Source organism: Triturus cristatus, chromosome 8, assembly GCF_964204655.1.
Source record: "Triturus cristatus chromosome 8, aTriCri1.1, whole genome shotgun sequence".
Classification (NCBI taxonomy): domain Eukaryota; kingdom Metazoa; phylum Chordata; class Amphibia; order Caudata; family Salamandridae; genus Triturus; species Triturus cristatus.
Window position 1 is genome coordinate 1,689,428,177 of NC_140591.1, and position 14,863 is coordinate 1,689,443,039.

General features: G+C 50.1%; 1 protein-coding gene across 4 annotated transcripts in view; it reads right to left on the minus strand.

The window, feature by feature from the left end:
• The window catches only part of LOC146808616 (NACHT, LRR and PYD domains-containing protein 12-like), a 493,486-nt gene extending 478,941 nt beyond the window's left edge, over positions 1–14,545 (minus strand). For 3 of the 4 annotated variants that reach the window (XM_085623630.1, XM_085623628.1, XM_085623631.1), the window contains exon 1: positions 14,032–14,545. The gene's annotated coding sequence lies outside the window, so the exon portion shown is untranslated. The remainder of the gene's footprint in view (positions 1–14,031) is intronic. The other variant, XM_085623629.1, reaches the window with a different exon arrangement.
• Positions 14,546–14,863: the final 318 nt, after the last annotated feature.

Sequence of the window (14,863 nt, forward strand, 5' to 3'; positions counted from 1 at the left end):
CCTGATGCTATAGTGACAGAGTCGGATCATACAGTAACAGAGCCCTGATGCTATAGTGTCAGTCTCACCATACAGTAACAGAGCCCTGATGCTATAGTGACAGAGTCAGATCATACAGTAACAGAGCCCTGATGCCATAGAGACAGAGTCTGATCGTACAGTAACAGAGCCCTGATGCAATAGTCACAGAGTCTGATCGTACAGTAACAGACCCTTATGCTATAGTGACAGAGTCTGATCGTACAGTAGCAGAGCCCTGATGCTATAGTGACAGTCTGATCGTACAGTAACAGAGCCCTGATGCTATAGCGACAGAGTCTGATCGTACAGTAACAGAGCCCCGATGCTATAGTGACAGATTCTGATCGTACAGTAACAGAGCCCTGATGCTATAGTGACAGAGTCAGATCATGCAGTAACAGAGCCCTGATGCTATAGTGACAGAGTCTGATCGTACAGTAACAGAGCCCTGATGCTATAGTGACAGAGTCAGATCATGCAGTAACAGAGCCCTGATGCTATAGGGACAGAGTCTGATCATACAGTAACAGAGCCCTGATGCTATAGCGACAGAGTCTGATCATACAGTAACAGAGCCCCGATGCTATAGGGACAGAGTCTGATCATACAGTAACAGAGCCCTGATGCTATAGCGACAGAGTCTGATCATACAGTAACAGAGCCCCGATGCTATAGTGACAGAGTCAGATCGTACAGTAACAGAGCCCTGATGCTATAGTGACAGAGTCTGATCGTACAGTAACAGAGCCCCGATGCTATAGTGACAGAGTCTGATCATACAGTAACAGAGCCCCGATGCTATAGTGACAGTCTGATAATACAGTAACAGAGCCCTGATGCCATAGAGACAGAGTCTGATCGTACAGTAACAGAGCCCTGATGCTATAGTGACAGAGTCAGATCATACAGTAACAGAGCCCTGATGCCATAGGGACAGAGTCTGATTGTACAGTAACAGAGCCCCGATGCCATAGTGACAGAGTCAGATCATACAGTAACAGAGCCCTGATGCTATAGCGACAGAGTCTGATCATACAGTAACAGAGCTCTGATGCTATAGTGACAGAGTCTGATCAGACAGTAACAGAGCCCTGATGCTATAGCGACAGAGCCTGTTCGTACAGTAAGAGAGCCCTGATGCTATAGTGACAGAGTCTGATAATACAGTAACAGAGCCTGATGCTATAGTGACAGAGTCTGATCGTACAGTAACAGAGCCCTGATGCTATAGTGACAGAGTCTGATCGTACAGTAACAGAGCCCTGATGCTATAGCGACAGAGTCTGATCATACAGTAACAGAGCCCCGATGCTATAGTGACAGTCTGATAATACAGTAACAGAGCCCTGATGCCATAGAGACAGAGTCTGATCATACAGTAACAGAGCCCTGATGCAATAGTCACAGAGTCTGATCGTACAGTAACAGAGCCCTGATGCTATAGTGACAGAGTCTGATCGTACAGTAACAGAGCCCTGATGCTATAGTGACAGAGTCAGATCATACAGTAACAGAGCCCTGATGCTATAGTGACAGAGTCAGATCATACAGTAACAGAGCCCTGATGCTATAGTGACTGAGTCTGATAATACAGTAACAGAGCCCTGATGCTATAGTGACAGAGTCAGATCGTACAGTAACAGAGCCCTGATGCTATAGTGACAGAGTCTGATAATACAGTAACAGAGCCCTGATGCTATAGTGTCAGAGTCTCACCATACAGTAACAGAGCCCTGATGCTATAGTGACAGAGTCAGATCATACAGTAACAGAGCCCTGATGCTATAGTGACAGAGTCGGATCATACAGTAACAGAGCCCTGATGCTATAGTGACAGAGTCAGATCGTACAGTAACAGAGCCCTGATGCCATAGAGACAGAGTCTGATCGTACAGTAACAGAGCCCTGATGCAATAGTCACAGAGTCTGATCGTACAGTAACAGAGCCCTGATGCTATAGTGACAGAGTCTGATCGTACAGTAGCAGAGCCCTGATGCTATAGTGACAGAGTCTGATCGTACAGTAACAGAGCCCTGATGCTATAGCGACAGAGTCTGATCGTACAGTAACAGAGCCCCGATGCTATAGTGACAGAGTCTGATCGTACAGTAACAGAGCCCTGATGCTATAGTGACAGAGTCAGATCGTACAGTAACAGAGCCCTGATGCAATAGTCACAGAGTCTGATCGTGCAGTAACAGAGCCCTGATGCTATAGTGACAGAGTCTGATCGTACAGTAACAGAGCCCCGATGCTATAGTGACAGAGTCTGATCATACAGTAACGGAGCCCTGATGCAATAGTCACAGAGTCTGATCGTACAGTAACAGAGCCCTGATGCTATAGTGACAGAGTCTGATCGTACAGTAGCAGAGCCCTGATGCTATAGTGACAGAGTCTGATCGTACAGTAACAGAGCCCTGATGCTATAGCGACAGAGTCTGATCGTACAGTAACAGAGCCCCGATGCTATAGTGACAGAGTCTGATCGTACAGTAACAGAGCCCTGATGCTATAGTGACAGAGTCTGATCATACAGTAACAGAGCCCCGATGCTATAGTGACAGTCTGATAATACAGTAACAGAGCCCTGATGCTATAGTGACAGAGTCGGATCATATAGTAACAGAGCCCTGATGCTATAGTGACAGAGTCAGATCATACAGTAACAGAGCCCTGATGCTATAGAGACAGAGTCTGATCATACAGTAACAGAGCCCTGATGCTATAGTGACAGAGTCAGATCGTACAGTAACAGAGCCCTGATGCTATAGTGACAGAGTCAGATCGTACAGTAACAGAGCCCTGATGCTATAGTGACAGAGTCAGATCGTACAGTAACAGAGCCCTGATGCTATAGTGACAGAGTCAGATCATACAGTAACAGAGCCCTGATGCTATAGTGACAGAGTCGGATCGTACAGTAACAGAGCCCTGATGCTATAGTGACTGAGTCTGATCGTACAGTAACAGAGCCCTGATGCTATAGTGACTGAGTCTGATAATACAGTAACAGAGCCCTGATGCTATAGTGACAGAGTCAGATCATACAGTAACAGAGCCCTGATGCTATAGTGACAGAGTCGGATCATACAGTAACAGAGCCCTGATGCTATAGTGTCAGTCTCACCATACAGTAACAGAGCCCTGATGCTATAGTGACAGAGTCAGATCATACAGTAACAGAGCCCTGATGCCATAGAGACAGAGTCTGATCGTACAGTAACAGAGCCCTGATGCAATAGTCACAGAGTCTGATCGTACAGTAACAGAGCCCTTATGCTATAGTGACAGAGTCTGATCGTACAGTAGCAGAGCCCTGATGCTATAGTGACAGTCTGATCGTACAGTAACAGAGCCCTGATGCTATAGCGACAGAGTCTGATCGTACAGTAACAGAGCCCCGATGCTATAGTGACAGATTCTGATCGTACAGTAACAGAGCCCTGATGCTATAGTGACAGAGTCAGATCATGCAGTAACAGAGCCCTGATGCTATAGTGACAGAGTCTGATCGTACAGTAACAGAGCCCTGATGCTATAGTGACAGAGTCAGATCATGCAGTAACAGAGCCCTGATGCTATAGGGACAGAGTCTGATCATACAGTAACAGAGCCCTGATGCTATAGCGACAGAGTCTGATCATACAGTAACAGAGCCCCGATGCTATAGGGACAGAGTCTGATCATACAGTAACAGAGCCCTGATGCTATAGCGACAGAGTCTGATCATACAGTAACAGAGCCCCGATGCTATAGTGACAGAGTCAGATCGTACAGTAACAGAGCCCTGATGCTATAGTGACAGAGTCTGATCGTACAGTAACAGAGCCCCGATGCTATAGTGACAGAGTCTGATCATACAGTAACAGAGCCCCGATGCTATAGTGACAGTCTGATAATACAGTAACAGAGCCCTGATGCCATAGAGACAGAGTCTGATCGTACAGTAACAGAGCCCTGATGCTATAGTGACAGAGTCAGATCATACAGTAACAGAGCCCTGATGCCATAGGGACAGAGTCTGATTGTACAGTAACAGAGCCCCGATGCCATAGTGACAGAGTCAGATCATACAGTAACAGAGCCCTGATGCTATAGCGACAGAGTCTGATCATACAGTAACAGAGCTCTGATGCTATAGTGACAGAGTCTGATCAGACAGTAACAGAGCCCTGATGCTATAGCGACAGAGCCTGTTCGTACAGTAAGAGAGCCCTGATGCTATAGTGACAGAGTCTGATAATACAGTAACAGAGCCTGATGCTATAGTGACAGAGTCTGATCGTACAGTAACAGAGCCCTGATGCTATAGTGACAGAGTCTGATCGTACAGTAACAGAGCCCTGATGCTATAGCGACAGAGTCTGATCATACAGTAACAGAGCCCCGATGCTATAGTGACAGTCTGATAATACAGTAACAGAGCCCTGATGCCATAGAGACAGAGTCTGATCGTACAGTAACAGAGCCCTGATGCTATAGTGACAGAGTCAGATCATACAGTAACAGAGCCCTGATGCCATAGGGACAGAGTCTGATTGTACAGTAACGGAGCCCTGATGCTATAGTGACAGTCTGATAATACAGTAACAGAGCCCTGATGCTATAGTGACAGAGTCTGATCAGACAGTAACAGAGCCCTGATGCTATAGTGACAGAGTCTGATCAGACAGTAACAGAGCCCCGATGCTATAGTGACAGTCTGATAATACAGTAACAGAGCCCTGATGCCATAGAGACAGAGTCTGATCGTACAGTAACAGAGCCCTGATGCTATAGTGACAGAGTCTGATCATAGAGTAACAGAGCCCCGATGCTATAACGACAGAGTCTGATCATACAGTAACAGAGCCCTGATGCCATAGGGACAGAGTCTGATCGTACAGTAACAGAGCCCAGATGCTATAGTGACAGAGTCTGATCGTACAGTAGCAGAGCCCTGTTGCCATTGCGACAGAGTCTGATCATAGAGTAACAGAGCCCTGATGCTATAGTGACAGAGTCTGATCGTACAGTAACAGAGCCCTGATGCTATAGCGACAGAGTCTGATCATACAGTAACAGAGCCCCGATGCTATAGTGACAGTCTGATAATACAGTAACAGAGCCCTGATGCCATAGAGACAGAGTCTGATCATAGAGTAACAGAGCCCCGATGCTATAACGACAGAGTCTGATCATACAGTAACAGAGCCCTGATGCTATAGCGACAGAGTCTGATCATACAGTAACAGAGCCCCGATGCTATAGAGACAGAGTCTGATCGTACAGTAACAGAGCCCCGATGCTATAGCGACAGAGTCTGATCATACATTAACAGAGCCCTGATGCCATAGAGACAGAGTTTGATCATACGTTACAGAGCCCTGATGCTATAGTGACAGAGTCTGATCGTACAGTAACAGAGCCCCGATGCTATAGTGACAGAGTCTGATCATACAGTAACAGAGCCCTGATGCTATAGTGACAGAGTCTGATCATAGAGTAACAGAGCCCTGATGCTATAGTGACAGAGTCTGATCGTACAGTAACAGAGCCCCGATGCTATAGTGACAGAGTCTGATCATACAGTAACAGAGCCCTGATGCTATAGTGACAGAGTCTGATCATAGAGTAACAGAGCCCCGATGCTATAACGACAGAGTCTGATCATACAGTAACAGAGCCCTGATGCTATAGCGACAGAGTCTGATCATACAGTAACAGAGCCCCGATGCTATAGTGACAGTCTGATAATACAGTAACAGAGCCCTGATGCCATAGAGACAGAGTTTGATCATACGTTACAGAGCCCTGATGCTATAGTGACAGAGTCTGATCGTACAGTAACAGAGCCCCGATGCTATAGTGACAGAGTCTGATCATACAGTAACAGAGCCCTGATGCTATAGTGACAGAGTCTGATCATAGAGTAACAGAGCCCTGATGCTATAGTGACAGAGTCTGATCGTACAGTAACAGAGCCCCGATGCTATAGTGACAGAGTCTGATCATACAGTAACAGAGCCCTGATGCTATAGTTACAGAGTCTGATCATAGAGTAACAGAGCCCCGATGCTATAGTGACAGAGTCGGATCATACAGTAACAGAGCCCTGATGCTATAGTGATAGAGTCTGATTGTGAGAAGTTGGCCTGGCATATGCTGGTCACTAGTTATAGTGGCCACCTTGCACCAGTCCAATTTGACTCTTATGGTAGATAGGTTTAAGACAACCTTTTAAAGAAAGCTATCCTAGTGGTAGCTGTGGAGAGCAGCCATCAGGCTAAGTCTCTGAGGAATGTAAAGCAGCTTGTTTTACCTTATAATTTCTTGAATTACAAAATGAAAGGACACCACACAGGTATATAAATAAAATATATATGTATTTATTTCTAGACACACTCTACTAATCTCTTTATGAGATTAGTAGTCAGGAACACATTCAAATGTCAACGTTTCACAATAAATTAAGCACAAATATGGCTGGGGCCCTAGGGGCGTACCAGACCATATACTAAAAAAGAGGTATAAGAAAGAACGACTTGAGAAGGGAGAAGGCTTATGGTCTTCAGAAGTGCTGGGGCCTCACTAATCCACCCAAGGCAGGTAAGTAAAGGACCCACGGGAGACGCATGCAGTGTGAGAACACAGCCGCGGATCCCAATAGACTTTAATGGAGCAAGTCGCGGTTGGAATTTTAAAGTTTTAGGATACTTCGGGACAGTCTACAAGCAAGTCACTTACAGGGTAAGTAGGTCTAGAGCCAACACACACAGGAGCACTGGAGTGGACGAGTTACCTCACCTAGGGAAGCCAGGTGCATAGGTGTCTTTTGGTGTTGGGTCGCGGCGTCGTTTTCAATGGGAGCCAAAGAAGACTTGCTGCTTGCGGCGACTGAAGAAGTGTCCAGTGGAATCCAAGGCTGGATTCAGAAGAAAGAAGACCTGAAAGCAGAAGGGACAGTGTTCAAAGTCACTTGGCAGTGACCCGGGGCAAGGAAGATGGATGCCCACAGTCATCGGTTGATTTTAGGTGATCACGGGTGTCTTGACTCTTCAGCCACGAGGTCCAGGAGGCGTTGACGATGACCAGGAGCTGGATTCGGCGTGTCCCACGAAGTCTGCAGCTTACTGATATGTCGGCAACCGGATTGGAGATAACAAGCCTTGGCAACAGCATGTTTTGTGGAAAGTGAAGAAAGTCAGCGGTGCAGACCAGCAAGGTCTGAGTGACTCACCCAGCAAGGGTAAGTCAGGTCAGGCCTGGAGCAACCAGGGGAGCCCTTTGGTTCAGTAGAAAAGTCTTCAGGGGACCCACAAGCCAATGGGCAAAGGATAGCGAAGACGCCTCATGAGGATTCACTCACCAGGAGCCCAGGGTCACTCGGGATGAGGTAGGCCTCTGATCTCCGGTGGAAATCCTGCTGGAGGCTTGGACCATACGTGGTCCAATGCACAATTTCGTAGAACGTCGTGAAGGGATTGCACTCGACAATAGTGCACGGTACCCGGGTATTGCTGTTCCTCGTCACTCGTGGGGTCAACTTGCCTAAGCTTCACTGGGGACTCACAATGGCTTTGGAGAAGTCAGGAAATCCACTTCCAGGGCTGCAGTGACTTCGGACTCCGGCAGAAGCGGGAAAGTTTGCAACCCTTGATTCAAAGTTTTGGTGCCTGCCAAGCAGGAGAGTCACTCCTTGACTCCAAGGGAGATTCTTCAGTCTTCCAAAGGTAGTGTCACCACCTTCCAGACAGGATTTAGTGTATTGGGGCTGGGTGGGTGCCCTCCTAGAGTGCTTTGAAGTCCTGCACTGGGGGAGCAGTAGGCTCCTCTGTGCATATGCCAGCTCAAACTGGGTCAGGGGCTATCTGCCCCTGCTCTGGCGTGAAACTGGACAAATGGAAGTGGGTGTAACCACCCACTCCCCTGACCCTCCCATAGGAGGGGTCATAGAGCTAGTCCCTCCCTTCCTTGTAGTATAAGTTAGGGAACCCTTGCCATTGCACGTTAGATATCCCTGGACGACGCTCTGAAGAAGAATCCTGGACCTTCGACGTTCCACTACCTTTGGAAGCGGAGCTGAGGCAAGTGGACCCCACGAGTGACGAGGAACAGTAATACCCACGTACCGTGCACTATTGTTGAGTGCAATCCCTTCACGACGTTCTACGAACTTGTGCATTGGACCACGTGTGGTCCAAGCCTCCAGCAGGATTTCCACCGTAGATCAGAGGCCTACCTCATCCCGAGTGACCGTGGGCTCCTGTGAAGTGAATCCTCTAGAGGCGTCTTCGCGATCCCTTGCCCGTTGGCTTGTGGGTCCCCAGAAGACTTTTCTACCAAGTTCATCAAAAAAGGAAACAGTTCCTAACTAGAGGCCGAGGTGATAAATATCACTAACTGCCTGTAATTTTGTTGTCTGGGGGGAGATCTGTATTTCAGATCGTAATGCCCTCACACACCTGTAAGGGTGTCATGCTTCATCATTGGGCGCTCCTCGTCGGACCGGCGCTGCAATGTACTACGGGCCTGGTGGCATCTTTAGCGGAGATCTTCTGATCTGAGAACGCCGTATGTGAAGGGTGTGTGTAAGTAGGGGAATTCACTGACTCCTAGTATATGTAGGCAGGTGATTAAAATAGGCCCTAGCCCTGGTGATTCTTTTATTAGGGTGTCGGGGCTGGGACTAAGTAAAAACAGTGGGGTTACTGCAATGAGTCAAGGTATTAGAGTAGCCTATAGTTGATTGGGGTCAACATGTTTCGTGTCTTTCTTGCTCCGTGATAGAGTGACACTACGATCTGTAATACAGATCTCGCCCCAGACAACAAAATTACAGGCAGTTAGTGATATTTATCACCTCGGCCTCTAGTTAGGAACTGTTTCCTTTTTTGATGAACCAAGTATACTCTAGGGAGCACAGGAACAGGACCTCTTTAAATAACCAGCTCTTTCGTCCCCCACTTTGATTATACGCGACTTTTCTACCAAACCAAAGGGCTCCCCTGGTTGCTCCAGGCCTGCCCTGACTTACCCTTGCTGGGTGCGTCCCTCAGACCTTGCTGGTCAGCACCGCTGACTTTCTTCACTTTCCACGAGACTTGCTGTTGCCAAGGCTTGTTGGCTCCAATACGGTTGCCGACACCACAGTAAGCTGCAGACTTCGTGGGACACGCCGAATCCAGCTACTGGTCATCATCGAAGCCTCCTGGACCTCGTGGCTGAAGAGTCAAGACACCCATGATTCACCTGAAATCACCCGACGACTGTGGGCATCCATCTTCCTGGGCCCGGGTCACTGGCAAGTGACTTTGAACACTGTCCCCTCTGCTTTCAGGTCTTCTTTCTTCTGAATCCAGCCTTGGATTCCACCGGACACTTCTCCTGTCTTCACAAGCAGCAAGTCTTCTTTGGCTCCCATTGAAAACGACGCCGCGACCCGACACCAAAAGACACCTATGCACCCGGCTTCCCTGGGTGAGGTAACTCCAGCACTACTTTGCTCCTGTGTGTGTTGGCTCTAGAACTACTTACCCTGTAAGTGACTTGCTTGTAGACTCTCCCGAAGTATCGTAAAACTCTAAAATTCCAACCGCAACTTGCTTCATTGAAATCAATAGGGAACCCGCAGCTGTGTTCTCACACTGCATGTGTCCCCCGTGGGTCCTTTACTTACCTGCCTTGGGTGGATTAGTGAGTCCCCAGCACTTCTGAAGGCCCTAGGCCTTGTCCCCTTGCAAGTCGTTCTTTTTATACGTCTTTTTTAGTATATGGTCTGGTACGCCCCTAGGGCCCCAGCCATATTTGTGCTTAACTTATTGTGAAATGTTGATTTACGCATATGTTCCTGACTTCTAATCTCATAAAGAGATTAGTAGAGTGTGTTAGAAATAAATACATATATATTTTATATATATAGCTGTGTGGTGTCCTTTCATTTGGTAATTCAAGAGATTATAAGGTAAAACAAGCTGCTTTACATTCCTCAGAGACTTAGCCTGAAGGCTGCTCTCCACAGCTACCACTAGGATAGCTTTCTTTAAAAGGTTGTCTTAAACCTAATACCATAAGAGTGGAATTGGACTGGTGCAAGGTGGCCACTTTAACTAGTGACCAGCATATGCCAGGCCAACTTCTCACAACATGCTAAAGCAACCATGGCCGCGACTCATGTACAGAACACATGCTAAAGCAACCATGGACGCGCCTCAAGTACAGAACACATGCTAAAGCAACCATGGCCGCGCCTCATGTACAGAACACATGCTAAAGCAATCATGGCGACGTGTCATGTACACAACACATGCTAAAGCAACCATGGCCGCGCCTCATGTACAGAACACATGCTAAAGCAATCATGGCCGCGCCTCATGTACAGAACACATGCTAAAGCAATCATGGTGGCGCCTCATGTACACAACACATGCTAAAGCAACCATGGCCGCGCCTAATGTACACAACACATGCTAAAGCAATCATGGCCGCGCCTAATGTACACAACACATGCTAAAAAAAACATGGCTGCGCCTCATGTACAGAACACATGCTAAAGCAATCATGGCCGCGCCTCATGTACAGAACACATGCTAAAGCAATCATGGCCCTGCCTCATGTACAGAACACATGCTAAAGCAATCATGGCCGCACCTAATGTACACAACACATGCTAAAGCAATCATGGCCGCACCTAATGTACACAACACATGCTAAAAAAACATGGCTGCGCCTCATAGACAGAACACATGCTAAAGCAATCATGGCCGCGCCTCATGTACAGAACACGTGCTAAAGCAATCATGGCGGCGCCTCATGTACACAACACATGCTAAAGCAACCATGGCCGCGCCTAATGTACACAACACATGCTAAAGCAATCATGGCCGCACCTAATGTACACAACACATGCTAAAGCAATCATGGCCGCACCTAATGTACACAACACATGCTAAAAAAAACATGGCTGCGCCTCATGTACAGAACACATGCTAAAGCAATCATGGCCGCGCCTCATGTACAGAACACATCCTAAAGCAATCATGGCCGCGCCTCATGTACAGAACACATGCTAAAGCAACCATGGCCGCGCCTCATGTACAGAACACATGCTAAAGCAATCATGGTTGCGACTCATGTACAGAACACATGCTAAAGCAATCATGGCCACGCCTCATGTACAGAACACATGCTAAAGCAATCATGGCGGCGCCTAATGTACAGAACACATGCTAAAGCAACCATGGTGGTGCATTGCCTGCAGTGCCTCGAGGGCTTTGCAACCTCTGGCCTCATTCCCTGTGTACCCCGGCTGTGTGTGCGTGATTCACGCACACACAGCAGGGGGCTCCGAGCAGCAACTAAAGGAACGTTCATTTGCATACAACTGCCAATAGGGGCGTGAGATGAGAAGAAAACATCAGAGTCCTGGCGAGGAGGGACAGGAAGTGAGAGAAGTATGAAGAACTATCGCAGACAGCGGCCTGTGAGAGCAAAGCCGGTGAGAGAAAAGCCAGTGAGAGCAAAGCCAGTGAGAGCAAAGCCAGTGAGCGCAAAGAGCAAAGCCAGTGAGAGCAAAGCCAGTGAGAGCAAAGCCAGTGAGAGCAAAGCCAGTGAGAGCAAAGCCAGTGAGCGCAAAGAGCAAAGCCAGTGAGAGCAAAGCCAGTGAGAGCAAAGCCAGTGAGAGCAAAGCCGGCGAGAGCAAAGCCAGTGAGAGCAAAGCCAGTGAGCGCAAAGAGCAAAGCCAGTGAGAGCAAAGCCAGTGAGAGCAAAGCCAGTGAGAGCAAAGCCGGCGAGAGCAAAGCCGGCGAGAGCAAAGCCAGTGAGCGCAAAGCCGGTGAGAGCAAAGCCAGTGAGAGCAAAGCCGGCGAGAGCAAAGCCAGTGAGAGCAAAGCCAGTGAGCGCAAAGAGCAAAGCCAGTGAGAGCAAAGCCAGTGAGAGCAAAGCCAGTGAGAGCAAAGCCGGCGAGAGCAAAGCCAGTGAGCGCAAAGCCGGTGAGAGCAAAGCCAGTGAGCGCAAAGAGCAAAGCCAGTGAGAGCGAAGCCAGTGAGAGCAAAGCCGGTGAGAGCAAAGCCAGTGAGCGCAAAGCCGGTGAGCGCAAAGCCGGTGAGCGCAAAGCCGGTGAGCGCAAAGCCAGTGAGAGGAAAGCCGGTGAGCGCAAAGCCAGTGAGAGGAAAGCCGGTGAGCGCAAAGCCAGTGAGCGCAAAGCCAGTGAGAGGAAAGCCGGTGAGCGCAAAGCCAGTGAGAGGAAAGCCGGTGAGCGCAAAGCCAGTGAGAGCAAAGCCGGTGAGCGCAAAGCCGGTGAGCGCAAAGCCAGTGAGAGGAAAGCCGGTGAGCGCAAAGCCAGTGAGAGGAAAGCCGGTGAGCGCAAAGCCGGTGAGCGCAAAGCCAGTGAGAGGAAAGCCGGTGAGCGCAAAGCCAGTGAGCGCAAAGCCAGTGAGAGGAAAGCCGGTGAGCGCAAAGCCAGTGAGAGGAAAGCCGGTGAGCGCAAAGCCAGTGAGAGCAAAGCCGGTGAGCGCAAAGCAAGTGAGCGCAAAGCCAGTGAGCGCAAAGCCAGTGAGAGGAAAGCCGGTGAGCGCAAAGCCAGTGGGAGGAAAGCCGGTGAGCGCAAAGCCAGTGAGCGCAAAGCCAGTGAGCGCAAAGCCAGTGAGCGCAAAGCCAGTGAGAGGAAAGCCAGTGAGAGGAAAGCCGGTGAGCGCAAAGCCGGTGAGAGCAAAGCCGGTGAGAGCAAAGCCAGTGGGAGGAAAGCCGGTGAGCGCAAAGCCAGTGAGCGCAAAGCCAGTGAGCGCAAAGCCAGTGAGCGCAAAGCCAGTGAGAGGAAAGCCAGAGAGAGCAAAGCCAGTGAGAGGAAAGCCAGTGAGAGGAAAGCCAGAGAGAGCAAAGCCAGTGAGAGGAAAGCCAGTGAGAGCAAAGCCGGTGAGAGCAAAGCCAGTGAGCGCACAGCCAGTGAGCGCAAAGCCAGTGAGCGCAAAGCCAGTGAGCGCAAAGCCGGTGAGCGCAAAGTCAGTGAGAGCAAAGCCAGTGAGCGCAAAGCCAGTGAGCGCAAAGCCAGTGAGCGCAAAGCCAGTGAGCGCAAAGCCAGTGAGAGGAAAGCCAGAGAGAGCAAAGCCAGTGAGAGCAAAGCCAGTGAGCGCAAAGCCAGTGAGCGCAAAGCCAGTGAGAGGAAAGCCAGAGAGAGCAAAGCCAGTGAGCGCAAAGCCAGTGAGCGCAAAGCCAGTGAGCGCAAAGCCAGTGAGAGGAAAGCCAGAGAGAGCAAAGCCAGTGAGCGCAAAGCCAGTGAGAGGAAAGCCAGAGAGAGCAAAGCCAGTGAGCGCAAAGCCAGTGAGCGCAAAGCCAGTGAGAGGAAAGCCAGAGAGAGCAAAGCCAGTGAGCGCAAAGCCAGTGAGCGCAAAGCCAGTGAGCGCAAAGCCAGTGAGAGGAAAGCCAGAGAGAGCAAAGCCAGTGAGCGCAAAGCCAGTGAGCGCAAAGCCAGTGAGCGCAAAGCCAGTGAGAGGAAAGCCAGAGAGAGCAAAGCCAGTGAGCGCAAAGCCAGTGAGAGGAAAGCCAGAGAGAGCAAAGCCAGTGAGCGCAAAGAGCAAAGCCAGTGAGAGCAAAGCCAGTGAGCGCAAAGCCAGTGAGAGCAAAGCCAGTGAGAGCAAAGCCAGTGAGAGCAAAGCCGGTGAGAGAAAAGCCGGTGAGAGGAAAGCCAGTGGGAGGAAAGCCAGTGAGAGCAAAGCCAGTGAGCGCAAAGCCAGTGGGAGGAAAGCCGGTGAGCGCAAAGCCAGTGAGCGCAAAGCCAGTGAGAGCAAAGCCAGTGAGAGCAAAGCCAGTGAGAGCAAAGCCAGTGAGAGCAAAGCCAGTGAGCGCAAAGCCAGTGAGAGCAAAGGGGTGCATTAAAAAGAGCACCGGATGATTCTCAGCACAGATAGAACATGGTGAATGAGGAGGCGACTTTAAACTCTGCTAAAACTCGAGAGTAAATCCCCACATATAGGTGGCGGTAGGGCAGGTCTGCCAGAGGGGGAGGCACAAAACACATACACTGCACTAACCGAGACTGCAAGTCCAGGAGGGTCCCAGCGGCGCCGCTGCTCACAGGCAGTGTCCGCGGCGCGTACAGAGGAGGCCCGGAGCTCAGGCCCGGAGCTCAGGCCGCAGCTCAGGCCGCAGAGGGTCCTTTATCTCTTCTTTATCCCCGCCAGGGCCTGCGTTGAAAGCGAGGCCTCTAAAATTAGTATCCCACCCTCGGCTCCTGATCCCCGCCCCGGACCCCCCCGGCCCCCGCAGTGCAGGACGGGGGCGGAGGGTGGGGCTAGACCGGCCGAGAGCGCAGGCGCCCCCCTGGACCCACAGCCCTGGCACTGGGGAGGGGAGAGCCATTTACATTCGACTGCGGTCAGTGTTACTTTGAAGAGCTCTTTCCAGAGTTCAGGGGAGTGCAGGCGCGCGACCAGGCACGAACCGGGGGGTGCGGGGGGCAACCGGGGGGGGGGGGGGGGGGGGCAAGAAGTTACGACCTGCTGGAGGGGCGGGGGCAACCAGGCCGCAGATCTCAGCTCCCCCCCCCTCAGCTTCCGGTCCCACCAGTGCTGCCAGATGTGTTTCATCATTCCCGAGCCCACAGCCACGTCTCCGAAGTGCCCACTCTTGTTGCTGCGGAGGGAGGGTCGAGACAGCCTCAAGCAGGTGGTGAATGGACAATTGTGTCCGGACCAAAGTCCGCGCTATATAAAAACGCATAAATAAATTCTAACTGTAAAAGGTTTCAGTTCACGACCTTTCTTGACTCCACACTCGTTTCATTCCTCCCGCGATCAAGGCTCCAAGCGCAGCTGGAATGCATCGGCATTGGCGCTAGAGACGGCTGCCAAGAGCTGTCTAATA